The 16698-nt window shown below is 40.4% G+C and overlaps 1 protein-coding gene across 3 annotated transcripts in view; it reads left to right on the top strand.

Moving 5' to 3' along the window:
* LOC108004018 (uncharacterized) overlaps positions 1-12007 on the top strand; it is a 340152-nt gene extending 328145 nt beyond the window's left edge. For all 3 annotated transcript variants that reach the window (XR_009832502.1, XR_009832501.1, XR_009832503.1), the window contains 2 exons: positions 682-748; positions 11168-12007. The gene's annotated coding sequence lies outside the window, so the exon portion shown is untranslated. The remainder of the gene's footprint in view (positions 1-681; positions 749-11167) is intronic.
* The last annotated feature ends 4691 nt before the right edge of the window (positions 12008-16698 follow it).

Below are 16698 nucleotides of genomic sequence, written 5' to 3'. Positions count from 1 at the left end.
ATAGACATATCTGAATGGACATAGCACGTGGTCAACTGCTACGGCAATAAATCTCGCTCGCGTGCAATTTCCTGTCTTTCTTACAGAATCCAATCTTATTCTCATGTAATGTAAGCGACCTGGTGGATCTACGAATAATAACGAATCTCCATTAATTCCTTAAGGATTTCACGGTGGATCTCAATTATGAATCGGCGATCTTGTCCACTCATTTCTACATCTCTCCTTATAACTCTTTCGTTTTCATCTTTCGAACATTCGCTTCAAAGCCTGGTACGATTGTGAATATTAAAAAAAGATTCAAAAAGGATAGGAAGTGATTCCTTTAACAGAACCGAGAAAATAGTAGCCAGGGTATTGGTTATACAGTGTTAAGTCAATCAGTTTGGGAAATGCACAATCGCTCTCTCCTTGTGAGATTATAGAACGAGGGAGGGTTAATTAGATATACCGTGCTTTCTGGAAATTTTGATAGCAATTCGACCTGTTGAGGGACGGAGAAATTTGAATAAATGCGATTGTTTCTCATATTGAGTTGGTAGTTGATGGAATGACCGGCAGAAGATAGCATCTTCCTTTAAGTTAGGTTAGGTTTAGAATTGTACGCGATTATTTGCGAATAACTATTAAATCAAGGTTAGAATATTATTATTTAACGGGTATATATATATTTTGTTACAGATCAGTCAGAAGTTAACGATCTTGTGAAATCAATATTAGAAGCAATAAAGTTGTTCGTAGTTTTCTGGTAAGTTTTAATCTACATCACATTTTACAATCTTGGTAAATGAATTAATTAATATACAGTCAATGTAATGAAATATTTCTTGTATGATCATATTATTACTTTCACTTTACTTCGCTCTTAATTATTTACTTTCCAAAAAGTGTTATTACGTAAAACAATTATTCTCAATTTAATTACAATACAAATAATCATCTTCAAACATATACGTGTAATTCTGAATTTTACCAGAAACTTTTGAAACTTAAATTATCTAATTTAAAAAAGGCAATTTAAAAATTGCAATTACCGCGAGGATAAATTTCCCCACAGATTCCTTTCAATAATTCGATCAATCAAGCGTTATGCAACGTCTTCCACGATGTATAAAACGTAATTTTCCAAAGTCGTTACTTCGCAACACGCAAGTGATTCAAGTGGATGGAATCTAAAATTGAAAATATCCCGAGATTCCACCATTGGATGATTCCACGTTGGACACTTTCGAGATTTTCTCGCCGATGCTCGCGTTTCTTACATCGATTCCACGAGGAGTTTCTTCTTCTCCCCTTTATTTTTCACCGGTGGCCGAAGCAAAAGACGAGCGTTCATTGTTCGGGGCTTACCCGGCGGAAACAAATGACCGGGCGCATAAAGTTGGTAGCAAAAAGCATCGGGTTCCTTCGTTAGAACTAATATATGTCACCATTATTTTTAATAACGCAAAAAAGGTAAGAACCATCCAGAGCCGAGTAATGGGGAACTTTCTGCGAGTTGTTTCCTTCTGAAGCCTCACCCTCGCTTCTTTCTTACTCTTTTCCTTGTCTTCCTTGTCTTTTTTTTTCTCGTATTTTTCTCTCCCTTCCTCCTTTTTTTTCTTTCCCTCCCTTAATTTCTTACTTTCGTCGGACGAAAGAAGAAGCAGATGGTAGCTCGGTTAACGAACCTGGACAGATCTATGGATCAAGAACCGTTTTATCGCGCGATTTTTATGCATCGTTGGTGTAATTAATAGAAACTGGTGGAATTGAGAATTGAGAATTGATTCGTGCATCGGATTACTGCTTCGAGATGTTTCTCTTGCTTTTCATTTGGCAACGGTTATTTTATTATTACTTTGTTTACTTTAAAAAAAAAATACATTGTAAAGAGAGATTAAATACCGAGTTTCCGATATCGAACCTTATTACGAAAGATACCACTTCGAATATTTCGTTTTATTATAAAAAATAATTTCGGATAGTCGAGGTAAAGCCTCAATATTGAACTTTGCAATGTCAAAATATTCAAATAAACTGAAACTTTCAATCCGAAATTTTCAAACGAACATATTTCATTAGTAATCAAAACGATCGATCTTCTTGCACCACTTTTAACTCTCTTTGATACGATAATATGACAACGCAAAGTTATCTATAAATTCTCATTCTTTCGATATTACGATAATAAAAAACCCAGTACCAATATATATATTAATCTACCTTTCCTCGTATTATTTTCGCCCGCAAACGAAAAGAGATTTGTCTCGAAAAAGGTTAATGGCGAAGAGAGTAAAACGAAACGTTATTTGCGTGCACGTGAAAAGAAATCGCTTCATTAAAACGATTTCACTTAAAAAAATATAGTTTGGGCAGCGAGCACGCATGATCATTATACGGCAAATTATAGCCAATTAACGGGCTAATTATGAATTCGAGGGACTCGCAGCACCCCTCGTGTGTAGATATCGTGCTCGTCCCACGGGACGCACCACCCACGGTGCAATCAATTTCCCCGCGTGCCAGAATCGCGAGAGGCCTTTTTCCCTCTTTTTTTCTTTTTTTTTTTCCTCTCTTTTTTCTTTTTCCCTCCTCACCATCACGTATATAACCACCGCACGGAGGAGATGGCGCGGTATCCACCCAGGACGAGTTTTACGTCTCTATTAAGGCGGTCGCCGTGGACGCGACGGCGTAACTCGGCTGTCAGGCTAATCTGCTTAATGGGTCTCGTGCACGACGATATTGCGTTGCCCAAATGCGGATCCTCACGCAATTTCCTCTCGAGAGGCAGCTGCTTATTGCCGGCCAAAGAAATTCAAAGATACGCGATGGAATTATAGGGGAATGTTGTTAACAGGTTTCAACATTAACAACGTGGACTTAAAAAATCACACGCGTGAAGACGCAAAGATAAATGTTATCACAATTTTATGATCATTATGAATCCGAAGATGCGTAAATGTATATCAATTTGTCCACATTCTTCTTATAATGTATATACAATGTGTATATGTTATTACACGTTAGAACGAATCGAATCCATCTTATTATTATATCACACCAACATTTTGTACACCTTTCATACGAAATGTAGAAATTCATCCAAATCCAAAACTTTCTACCCCTTTTCTTCATCCCTTCCCTAATCACCAATCACTGTTCACTCACTTTTTTGTCCCTTCCATCGTCGCCTGAGGCGACCAGATAAAAATCAAAGGTCACGGATCTCGAGTTTCGTCACCCATCCATATTCATGAAACCGAGCGCTCTCGAGTTTTATCTCAATTTGAACATGGGCTGGTTCGCGCAACAAATCAATTTCCCCACGCGGATGTATTGGAGAGGTGTATCGAGAAGCTTGTACACACCGTTCGAGCGTGTACAAGCTCTCTTCCCTCCTTTCACGTCCCGCATTCGGTTACCCGCTTCGTTCCGCGTCGAAGCAGGAAGAATACTCGCGAGTATTCGAAGCCCACGCCTGTGTCCTCTTTGTCAGCGACGACGTCGCAATTATTTCGCTGCCACCGTAGATGGTAACGCCGTGGTTTGAGTTAGGAGACGCTCGAGGGAGGCTGCCCTCGCGTGTCTGCCTCGTATATCTTATTTTCTTAGTAGCATCCGTTTGCGCGCGCATGGGACTCGTTTCCAGGAGGAAGTCGGCCAGCTTCTTCCGTTTCAAGGCGGTCGTTGGTTGAATTGAACCGGAGAATTCTTTCCCATTTCTGGACATAAAATTATGGCGAGGGAAGAAATGACGATAGTTGTTCGTTCCTGGATTCGAGAGCGAGAAAAGATTGGTTTATTCGAAACTATACACTGGGAATGGATGTTGTTGTTTTGGGTTAAGGGGATCGATGGAAAAGGTTAGTAATTTGAATTTTGACAGGGTATTATTTTAGTTTGGTGTTATGATTTCTTGTTTCGATCGATTTAAACTGTGATGGATATTGAATTCTATTCTTAATAATTTTTTAAATTATTTTGAAGATAATTTTTAAGAAAAAATTTTAATTAAAATTATTTCTTGGTGAAAGATTGTTAGTAGAATTCCGGAAAGATCTGAATGAATATAAAACTTGGTATACAAAAATGTTAGTTGATGTTTATTTATTAAGTTATAAGCAATTTAATTTCTCGTTGGATGAAGCGAGACAGAGACAATGACGTGCGCGCCACGGTGTGGCGCGTCAGTGTAACTGAAATAAGACTATCTCACTCTATCTCCATCTTGCTTAGTCAAATGTAATTTCCCTATAACTCAAATAAGCCTGGACATTTTTTTTTATAAAAACTTTTACGTTCGTTTTAATCTTTAGAATTGAATCTTCAAAAATCTCTTATTAATTCGTATTAATATTGTATAAATGAAGAATAAAATAACGTAAATTAAAATTAAATTTTTGATTCATCGAAATGATCGTATTTTTGATCATCTTTAAATATCGAGAAAAAATTATTATAAACAATTACACTTACAATATTTATTTAAGAAACTGCAAGAAATTTTAATCTACTTGATGTATCTTTATTTTTCTGCTCAATTAAAATCAAAAAAATCATAAAAGATGGAGGAGAAAAAATGAAACGCTGCGCGTAGGAAATCTTCTCGAAGCACGATGGGATCGATCGATAACTCCAAAGAGATTAGACCGCGGGATGAAGAGATCAATATTCTTTTTTTTCTAAATCTCGCGTTAAAGCTCCAGCCACGAGGTCACGTTCGCCACGAGAGTTTATCAATTTGTATGAATTACTTGACGTGAATACGCCCGCATAAGAGGGGGACATTACAAGAACTCGGTTGAATGTCCAACGCCCCCATAATGGCCGTGGATGGAACGTTGCACCTGGCACACAGATCGAAGTTCACGCGTAGACCTCATTCCATTCCCATCGTACATTTACGGCCCACGTGTATTTATTGGATCGATAAACAACGATTAAACGTGCTATTTATTACGCGCTACACGTGAAATATTCCGTGCTTTATTCTTTCCTCTTTGTTCAAACATGAATTAATCTCGATTGTTGGATGCTTTGTTTATGGATATTTGTTTGAGATTGAGAGATGATGGTGAATTGAATATGGATGATATAGCAAAGTGTCTATCGAGGATTTTAATTTTTCATTGCGTTGCTTTGTTCGAAAACGTTCGCGTCGAAAGTATGAAACGCGTTATATATCAATTAAATGCTCCATATATTCGAGCAAAAAAGAAAACGTTCCTGAAAAAAGTAATAAAAGGCACGGTAAACCAAGTAATCCAATAACTCGTCAAACAATTTCTGGTCGCCTTATCCGGACCATGAAATTGCCAAACTCTGACTCCTCGAACTTAATCCGTTTAGCGGACAGAACCAAGCCTTACGTTGCTTCCATCGATTCGATCGAGACGATAAAAATTTCCCGCTGCAAAAGAGCGTCGTCGTTGCATTATCCTCGAAAATTGCATCGTCCTCTGCAGGCCTGCCAACGGCAGACGAGCAATTTCCAAGACGTTTCACTGACGGTTCCCCTTTGTTGGATGTTTGTCGGCCGTTCGTCGCGCAATTTTCCCGACAAATATGCAATAGGATTTCAAGCGTGAAACAAAATGGCGCAGGCAGATATATATGAATAGAACGAATAGGCGATAACGCTTGAGGATGTAGATAAAAGAGATGAGAGGGCGGGTAAATGTCCCTTTGGACATTTTACTTTCCATAGCGTGGGACGGTATTCGCATAATTAACCCGATGAAAAAAAAAATCATTGCGCGCCATATGCCGCGCGTAAAGGGTAAACTGCGAAGCGGATAGACCAGTATGTGCCTCGTTTCTCAGCTTCGAGGTACATTAAACCCTTGCTTGCGCTATCACGCGGCAACAGCTGCTACGCGCAGCTTGCTATCGTCGCATCTCGTTAATCCGTAATCCTGGCGCGAGTCTCTCCCGTAAAGTCCTTCTTTCGAGCTCGATACGCCAATCACGTAGCCGGGGAATAATGTAGAAAGGGAAGTCGGATGAAATAGAAGTGAAAAATTAAGTTTATTTTCACTCCTTTTAATTAAATTAAAAAAAGAATTCATTCAAATAAAACTTTCGCTCCTTCAATCTCCTCCAAGAAACTTACTAAGATACTTCCAAATTAGCAGTCAACGATTAATTTTTCACACGAACGATCGAGCAAACGATCGAGTCTTCTCCCTCCCTCTTCGAGCAACATTTCAATCTTCTTTCTAAACGACAATGGACCGTGTCCACCTGTTCTCAGAGGCCCGGTAACGGCATCAACGAGCGCCTTATTGCACGAAGAAAGAAATCTGTGGGCAAACAAAGCGCGCGCGATCACTCCGGCGACTCATAGAGACTCATAGAGGCTCATAGACGCGGGGAAGAGGGAAGGGGGAGGGGTGGGTGAGGATTCAACCCGTGGAACGAGGCATCTAAATCACGGCCGACGTCAGCGGCCGTAACAATGGACGTCACGCGCATCCATCTTATTAACGGATGTTAATCATGTCTTCAGCAACGCGTCGTCCGAGGCATTACCTTCGCGACCACCTTGGTCGCGCATTGTTCGCCGCGGGTTGAACCGAACGGAGCCGCCAACCCACCCCACCCCTTTGGCTCCCCCTTGTAATAAGATACTCGCCATCTTCGTATGTAAATGCTGCCCATTCATTACGTTCCGGGCTGAATGATTGGGCCCTTTGTGGGAATCCTTTCACGACAAAAGCCGTATCATCGCTTAGGGAGGCCGCGGACAACCGGGCACCGGGAATAATATTTGCGCGGCCTTACCGGAATCGAGGTCGATCCAGCGCGAGCCTGTGGTTGGTCCGTCTCACCTGGTCCTCCCCGGTTTCGCAACGTAGACTTCCGGTGTTGTTGGGACAGCGCACACAGTTTCTTCTATTTCGTGGAATTCGATCGAACGAGATTTATGAGGAATTTTACGGTTTTTTTTTCTGTTTCAAGGGACCAGTTTCAAGAGATTCCGTTTTTATCTGGAGATTATTGGATTCTGGGAATTCTAATAGTCCTGGAATTGAAAGTGAGACGATAACTTGCAGATTTTGATTCTTAATTATTATGGATGATGGAGTTGTAATTGAGATGTATGTCGTAGGATTGTGTTAAAAGTGAGGTTAGGATATCGAGGGTTTTCGATAAGAAAAACGTAGCTGGGTTAGTTTTGATCCTTGTAATTGTAGATATAACGAATAATTTGTTTTCGTAAATGTGAATCAGAAGTATCATTGTTTACGACAAATTAGATTACGAAAGAGTTTAGAAAAGTTAAGAAATTTTCATTATTTTTTTTTTGAAATTCTATCGAATAAAAATTGATTTGAAATATGAAATTTTTCACTTTGTATCTGTATAAATTCAATCGTCTTAAACTCTAGCAACCCGTACAACCGAGAAAAGATAAAAAGACAAGTTTTGCTTTTAAGACAAACGTGATTGACGCGTTATATTATTCGATAAATATTAAGAGAAAGATAGAAGTGATTCTTAAAATTCACGACGATTTTTCCTTTTCTTTCTTCTTGGAAAGGTCTGAAAGAACAGGTGTATATAGTTAGAAGACTGGATGGTTAGTCGAACTTTGACCTCATAATGCATAGAATGTTCCTACACATACGTGTGATTGTGTGCCAGTGTTGGAGTTCGAACAGGTTTGATGAGAAGCATTAAGACGCGATGGGCCTCGAAGGTGTCGATTAGCCACACCTCGTAAAAATGAATGCCAATTTCACTAATCGATGATTCGATTAACTCTCGATAAAACGAGCTTGGCATGATTGTGTCGTTGATAAAAGCACTTGAAAGCCTTTCATTGGTTCAATGTTTTATTATTCTTTTTTTTAAAATATATATCATGATGCATTTGATATGTCAAGTTGAAAAATTTCAAAAGAATTTTATATTAAGAGATACGTTTTAAATCTAGTGTTTGATTTAATTTTATTTAAATAATATTTCAGTAATTTCCAAAATAAAAAATGTAAAGTGAAAGATGAAAATTGACAATACAACTAATTAACCGTTGTATTCGTTAAAATATCAAGTCATGACTGCCATCTATATTCGATATCCCTCTCAACAAACGCGTCTTCTCTCAAACAGTACAGTGACATCTAATGGACATTTCAAAGATATCTGTGATAACCTCCTACAAAGCTTACAAAGATGTCTTTCAAACAGTCTTATATTACAAACCAGAAAAACTGATTAATCTATAGATAAACCCAGCCTAACCTTAACCTACAGCACATATAAGTTATCTAGAAACTTATTTTGTCTTACTAAAAAAAAAAAAGTTACAATTACCAATGAATATTTTATACAATATTATCAAAATTACTATGTAATAATATAGAAATCCTAAAAATCAGACTGATTTTTTTAAGACTGATTTTTCATGTTTAAATCACAAGACATTGCTAGACATTAATAGATGCAAAAATATAAATGAACGTCTTTAAAATTTTCTAACACGTTTTAAATTATTCTCTCTTTTAATCCCTTCGATATATCCCATTCAACTCTATCTCGCGTAAAATGTTGAAGAGGTTTTCTCAACGCCACTAAATCCACGACAAGTTGTTAAAAAAAAAAAAAAGAAAGAAATAAAAGAAAAAAGATAGAAAAAAAAAGTTCCACTATAACCGCAATCGTACGGCGAATTTTCACACCGGAGTGGCTCTCTCTCCACTTCGCGGTCAAGTGGACCTTTCAAGAGCATCTGGCCGTTGTTTCTCGTCCATCAAAGCAGCAAACGAGTTTAGACTCGCTTCGAGGAATTTGTTCGGGACACGCGAGCGCGTTTTGTCTTCGGGGCGTCGTTGGATCTTGACTTGGTCTCGAGTTGGCGCGCGCGCGTGTGCATTCTTCGAGGCGAGCACCCACGTTCCCTCCGTCCCGGGAGAGATGCGAAATGCTTCCACAGACGTTTTATGTTTTATGCGAGTTGTGCAGCTGCCCGTTACCGACACCCCCGCAACTCAATATTCAAATTAGCGGACGGGACCAAGGCGCCCTCCACCCACCCCCACCCCCCGCGTCTGGATGGCGTAATGAGAAAAAAGTCGTGGGCCAGCGAAATATTATCATAATGACGTCCCGATCGTAGGTGGGAAGCGTGTTCTCTCCCTGCGAAAATCAACGGGAGACGTATCAATTTCAACTCGGTTCCTCGCTTACTTTTTTTTCTTTATTATTAATTTTGTTGACCGTGGCTGGACCGTACCGGTATTATATATCGTACAACGAACAATGCTGATTTCTTTGGAATTATTTTGAAACTTTGGAAAAAGAGGCTTATTGCGTTAGATCAAATTAGAGAAAATTTGCTTTTAATAAGCATTATTTTATTTCATCAAATTCTTTTCAAAATCTAGAGATATATACTAAGTTACAATACGAATTTTATATTTATATTCGTTGGAACAGAATTATTCGATAAGAAAATTTGTAATACCGAAAATTAACTCTTAACTCTGATCCAATTCCACGGAATTCCAGAAGGAATCAATCTCCTATCCGCCTGCCCTCCCTCCCAATTCCTCCACAAACGCGAGCAAAAAGAGAAAACAAGAAATCTCACCCAAAAAAAAAAAAATCTCAGACCTCCCATAATCTCGTCGAAAAACGATTCGAAACCCATCTCTACCTCCATCATCCCAATTCCCCAACCCGTCAAACCTAGAACTCTGACGTTTCCTTTCGTCGCGAGCACGCGACGTCCAAGTGGGCCTCCCGATTAAAGCCGATCCCCCTAAAAGAAGAAGTGGTGTAGAATCGTGGCGGCAGCTGGAACGTGGTGCGTTTTAGTTAAGCCCGGGCCCAAATTTCGAGGCGTCGCCCATAAGGGGCGAAAGGGTGTCAGCCACACTTGGGTGGTCCCGCGACTCCCTCAGGATTAATCGGCCACGTCTCGGGGACGCGATATATAAATTGGGCCCGGGGCCCCTTCCACGGGGTCGCGAGCCTCTCGCTGGATTACAAATGCCCCGGTCCTTCGGTCCTTAACATCATTGTAGATGGATATCTCGTGCATGGATCGGCGAACGATCGCTCCCGGTCTTCCGTCGACTTTGATCGAGCTGCCGTGGGGGAACCGTGAAACAGGGGGTCCTCCATTTCTGCTCCACCCCTCCGACGAGAGGGGAGGACGCTTCTGGCTTACGCTTTTTACGCGTCCAATCCTTTGCCGCATTCCATCCACAGAAATTCCTCGGGATTTTGAAGGGGGACGGAATTTATGTCCCAATTTACTAAATATATCCGGAATGGTCCCTACGTCTTCCTATTTCCAGAGGGATGGTGGTGGAGAGACTCGCGAAAAGGTGTCTCGAAGATGAGATTTTTCTTTTTTTTTTGGAATGGAGTGGAAGTTTAACGTGGAACTCTTCGAATTAATCTTTTTTTGATTGAATCTTGGTGGGTTCGAGTATTTTTTTGGATTTTGAATCATGAATTATTTTTTTTTCTTTCTATGATTTATCATAGTATTTTTAAATAATACGATCATCAGAAAGATAAAAATTTCACGCGTTTTTCAGTATTTTCAATTTATTTGTTGTAATTGTTTAGAAGGGAAGCCGCATGTATTTCAACAGTGGCGTGTTTAATTTAACACAGGGACCGCGCAATTTCATGCGCGTTAGACGTTAAAGAGCGGCGTCACTCTCGATTTTATCAGCGTCAAGAGATCGCTTCTGATCTTCCCTCGACTTCTATTCGACTCGTCTGGCCATTGTTCTCGCGTACATCGCCTCATAAAATGATGGAATCCGAGCAAACTGCATTTTAAAAGGCCGAAAAAGGCGAATTTGAAAAAACGAAGATTCTTAACTTAATTTAATTTCTGTTGAATTTAATCGTCCGCTTTATCGAAGGAGGATTCGTGACTCGTTTGTCAAGCGAAAACGTTGGGTTCAAAGTAACGAGAGCTAACTATATCCGATGATTCTTTCATTCCATTTTATCGAGATGCAAAGAAATAATTAAATTTCTTCTTTGCTTTGTAATTTCAGAATCAGATAATATCCAAACTTGCTGTATTCTTCTTTTTCATATCGATGGAAAGACTATTGGATCCAACAATATTACTTTTTGAAGAATCTGGAATTATTTTTTATTATCTGACAATACGATCGCACCAAATTCAATACACTTTATCCTGTTTCAGTGCCCCTATGCCATCCAGAAAATTCGTATATCGAAGCTCCTCAAAACTGTCAACCACAAAGGAACTTTTCCAATTTTGGAAATAGATGGAAGTCTGAGAATTGGAGTGGAAAAATCGTATTTCAATTCAAACCGATGGAACATTCACATGCAAATGTACAATCTTATTCACCTTACTATGGAATTCTATGTAACTTTCTTTGAATTATTGATAAACTATTATTCGAAATATAATCAATTTCAAATTTTTAGGTTAGATCGAGCATAATAAATACAATTATCTTTCTTCTTCGAATTATCGATCATTATATCTCTGAAAATCGGCTGATCAGCTGATCCTGAGCATTTTTCACACGTGTCAAAAAGCTGATCCTGCGGGAACGCTCAGCGTATGCAATATCATCGTTTCTTTTTGTCCCTCTCGAAAATTACCATCTAGTCACTATTCTCGGTGCAGCACCATCAATAACGTATCCCAGGGGTCAAGCTTGCGCGCGGCACTCTCTTCGTGTGCATCCATCTCGCTACATTCCCCACTTTCAAGGCTGCTCCTTCCATCCGCTTGTAAAGTTTCTCTTCTTTTGCTCTCGCGTTTCTTCTCAAGTAGTAGCGGGATCGCATGATTTCACTCGATCAAGCGCGGAATTATTTCAATGATCTCAGAAATTGGTACAGAGAAGGGAATTGTGAACCAAAAGAAAAGAAAAAAATTCGTTTCTTATTTGAATAATTAAGTTTCAATTCGTACTGTATAGCGTGTACTTGTTCCTATCTTGCACCTTAAAAAAAAAAAAAAAGAAGAAAATAATAAGTACTTTATAACCAAAAAAAGAGAAAATTTCAAAGACTGCCTTCTTTTCTAACTCAAAATCTATCTTTCAGACGCTTAATCGTGAACCGTGCAAGAAAAAAATAATAAATACGTTATAACGACCAACCAAAACAAGAGAAAATTTCGAAGGCTGTCTTCGCCCCTCTAACTCAAAATTCATCTATCAATTCATCTACAAAGTAAAAAAGTACAAAGCGTGGCAAACGCGACAATATATCAACCTCCCTAACACCCCACCCCTGATCCACCCAAAAATTACCCTGAAGCGAAACCGACTACCCCCCATCACTCGGCCAACAACCGTGTATCCAACCGCACATCCTGTTCATTCTAATTAAAAAAAACGACACCCAAGAACCATCACGCTCGACCAACACTCCCATTCATCAAACCCTTACCACTCGTATATCTCACCCTCCAATTACACCCAATACTCGATCTGCCTTTCCCCGAGAGTCGAGAGGAACCACTCTTTCTCTCTCTCTCTCTCTCTCTCTCCCCTCTCCTTTTTCTTTCTTTCTCTATGTAGTTCACGTCTGACGCGCGGCGCTGTATGTCGATGTCTATTCGAGTCGCACGCAATCCGCCCGGACCATAAAGTTGCACGGGGCCGTGGTGGAGGTACGACACGCCGCGGGACAGCGCCAAGAAGTGTACAATGCTGTGTACCCCGTGTCCGTGGAACACGACATGCCCATGCGGTGTCCAACAAATGACGGGGCCGACGTGTGTGGTCCCACCTGCGTGGGTGTCGCTCCCTCTCTCTCTCTCTCTCTTTCTCTCTCCCTCCGTTCCGGACGTGTTCCAACCCCGTTCCTCCTCGGTATGCTATCCTCGCCTCGCACCCTCCGTGTCCCCAGCCATGGCTATCCGCGTCGTTCCGCCGTGTCTTGACACGGGCATGGATCTCACGGGGATCTTCTCGCCTCCTGACATCCGTCTTCCTACGAAAATAGGAGAGAAGAAGGAAGAGAGGAAGAAAGAGAGAGGGAGAAAGAGAGACTGGTGGTCGCGCGCGACTCGCAGGCGATCGCGTGGGCCGAGCAGAGATACGGCTGCGAGGATCACGCGCGCGACCTCCTTGATCTTTCTATTACCGGGATCTCCGAGATGGGTTATGGGGGTGGTTATGAGCGGACTGGTTCGCGGATCTGTGGGTTGATCGGCGAAGGTGAAGGTTCAGGATACACTTATCGATGGAGTAGTCGATTCTGGATTGCGTTAATTGCAGTAGAGATTAGGCTCATTAGGAGATTGCGATTGTAAATATGACTATGAATAGGCTGGTATTCGAATTTTGGAAGATTTGATAAAATATCATTTTCGTATCATTTGTTCAATCATATGTCTATACGTGTCCCGCTTTTGTCCAATTTAATTTAATTATTATTCGTTATTTCGAATAATTCCTTTCCTCTTCTCGCCTCCTCTCTATGCTATATTTATACGTATTCTCGGCGCGTAGCGGCCATCAATTTCCCCTCAAACTTTCCAACAAAATTTTCAATTAAAATCGCGGCTATAACCCCGCACTATGACGAAGTTGGAGGCGTTACATCGCTTACAACGAGCCTCGTTTAAATCTGAATTCTAATGCGGGACGCGTAGTCACCGAAATGTTTCTCAACCTCGTCTGAACGACGAGTACACCCTCGAGACCACGATGGCTTCCGCCATCTGCGTAAGCACGAAAATAAGTAGCGGCGTAGGGGTGCAGAGAGAGAGAGAGAGAGAGAGAGAAAGAGAACGCCACCGTTCCTTTCCTGTGGGCGTTTGAATAATCCGCTCGTAAAGTTGGCGGGTGTAGAAAAGGATTGAGCACGCAGCACCATCGTGCCCCACGATCATCGTTCCATTATGGGGCACGGTGTGGAACAGTAGACACGATTCGTATTAATAATGGGATCGTTTCTCACCGCGCGGATACGTCGAAAATGAGATTTAGGGAGGGGGGAGAGATGAATGAATCCGACCAGGATTGATCCAGTTTTGGTAACAGTTCGCGTGAAAATACGAGAGGCGGAGAGGAAGAATATTAAATGGGGGCCACGTGGGTGGACGAGGCCGCTCGTAAAATTGTACTCATGCTCTGGAAAGGATGTCTGCTCTTTGCTGGACGCGAAATAATAATGGTAATATTTCACCATCCCTCTGTTTGTCCGGATCATTTTCCATTTAACGAGAAACTTTTCTCTTCCTTTTGCTTTAACCGTAGTGGATTCTGATTGTCGAAGGATACTTGGTCTGGAAGGATACTGTGTGAATCTTTCTTATCCTATTGAATATTTTTCTTGGAGAAATCGTTCACGAAGAAGGATCTGTTTCTTTATTCCTTGTGTGTAAACTTGAGAAAAAAAATTCTTTCAAATCGAAACTCGCACGGTTATTGGAAAATTCTTTCCGGGATTATTGAGAGGTGTCGGTGAAGAAATTCAGACATTGAAGATAGGTGGGAAGATAACTGTCAAGTAGCGGGGAAGAAAATGTAAATTCCGTGACATTGAGACATTCGAATTTCCGAAATGTACAGCAGATTGAGAAATCTCGAACGAAATAACGAAGAGCAGAACAAGAAAGTTAATCGAAAATCGTTACAAAAATCGCTATTTTTTTTTTCCACTTCAAAATTTCAAATTAAGAAAGACACTAGAAGACTCCATCCCCATCCAAGATAATAAAAGAGATAAAGGATAAACGGGAGAGACAATAACCAGTCGTGACGAATTTTGTTTTCACCCAGGGTGGCTAAACGATGAATCCGAACCGTTCCAACTCGACGTTAAAAGCATAAAAAAACCGTAAGACGCACACCCAATTCGTCACCCGACCAATCAACGATTCGATCGCGCCAGCTGCTCTCCCCAGGTAAAAAGTCGAAAAGAGAAAGAGAGAGAGACAGAGAGAGAGAGGGAGAGAAAGCGATAACTCTGAGAGAGCGTGAAGAGGATTGCGTCGTAACGGAGGATCCTTCGGAAGAGGATGTCACGAGATAAGAATTGGAAAGAGTGTCAGAGATCCCGGTATTCGAACGGGACGTGCAGGTAGTTTGTAAACTCCTATATCCTGGCACGAAGTTTGGAACAGGACGGGGGGATATGTTTTGAATTTTAGACAAGTAGATGTGCAGGAAGATACACAGGTTTCTGTAGGCGCCCCTTTTCGTTGCGTTAGGTGTTGCTTTAGGCAAGGGTTCTCGAGAAATAGATAAATATCCTTTGGTTACGTTTTGAAACAGGAAGTGGGGCTACGTGGGCGGAATCCTCCATTTGTTACAACGGCGCCAATATGTTGGCCATCGTTTTCGTATTTCGCACGGCGATGAGATTTCTCTTTCTTTTCGAGAGGCTTCGGTTCTGGGTACCGAGTTAATTTCGAGGAGGATGAAGGAACGGGGATTGCCAATTTCGTTTCCCTTAGATTTACAGATTTTCAACATTTTTCTCGAACATTCTCCAATTCTGATTGATATGGAAAAAATAGTTTTTAATTTTTCGATCACTGAGAATTGAGAAAGAGAATTGGAAATTTTCCGAATATTTTCTAATTCTTTAAAAGAAATTATCTCTCCAAATTTGTTTCAAAAGTGTTCAATTCCATAGAAGAGGTATAATTCCTTAATTGCTGTCTGGCATTTCTCAACTGACAAATTCGACTCAACGAGAACAGCTCTTCTTACGACAATCGATCACTTGATAATAGTTTTTTTTTTTGAGAGTGGGGGGAAACATATGCTGTCAGTATTTCATCCGCTCCATCGAAACGTGTTAAAGGAAATACCAAGTTGTCCGGAGACAATGAAGTACTCGAAGTGGAGAATCTACAGGCACAGGTCGGTTCCTTTTTCCCCTGACGACAGAGAAGGAAGCGGTGGAATCCGAGGCAAAAGGGAACTTGCGAAATATCTCAAGTGGTCACGTGTGGAAGCGCTTCTTTCGCCGTCATTTATCGAGAGGCAATCGAAGGTTTCCGGGTACTCGAATGCCGCGAGCCACTTTGGGAACTGCCATTATCGAGTCGACGCACTCCACAGGTCCGTTTCCGATCTGTCACCAGGGTGGCGAGTGTGGAAGCCGCGTTCAATCGTTTCCAAGCGTTTCTCAACGTTTCTGAACCGATGGCAGGATGCGACCTCACGCCTGGCGCGACAGTTTCTAGCCGGGTGTCAAGTATCAAGCAAGGAATAGGTGACATAAACGCTTCCTTTTTTTTTTCCTTTCTTTCTTTTACTCGGATCTAGGGATTTGCTGAGAAAAGAAGAAATATTTTGTTTTCTGAAAAGGTGAATTTTAGGAAGAAGTGGAATAATGAAATTTTAATCAATATTTTTATAGAATTATAGGAAATTGTTATGACTTGATAAATGATCTTAATTTTAATTTTAAATGACGAGTTTAAATTTAGAAATGTAATGAAAGAATGGAAATTTTTAGAAAGATGGGGAACCAATAATGAAGAAAATAAATAATGAAATTTCAATTAATATTTTTATACGATTATAGGAAATCATTATGATAAATTGTCTCAATTTTGATTTTAAATGACGAGTTTAATTTTAAAAGTTTAATGAAAAAATGATTAAGTGGAAGAAGGATGGAGAATAATGAATATCGAACCTTTGATCCATTATTATACGTATTAATAATTATTTCCAGAAATACGATTCATTTTTAACGGAATATTTGAAATTTGAATAATTAGAT

The sequence above is a fragment of the Apis cerana genome, linkage group LG13 (assembly GCF_029169275.1).
Source record: "Apis cerana isolate GH-2021 linkage group LG13, AcerK_1.0, whole genome shotgun sequence".
Lineage (NCBI taxonomy): Eukaryota > Metazoa > Arthropoda > Insecta > Hymenoptera > Apidae > Apis > Apis cerana.
Note: the sequence above shows the minus strand (reverse complement) of the source record. Positions and strands in the feature narration are given on the sequence as shown.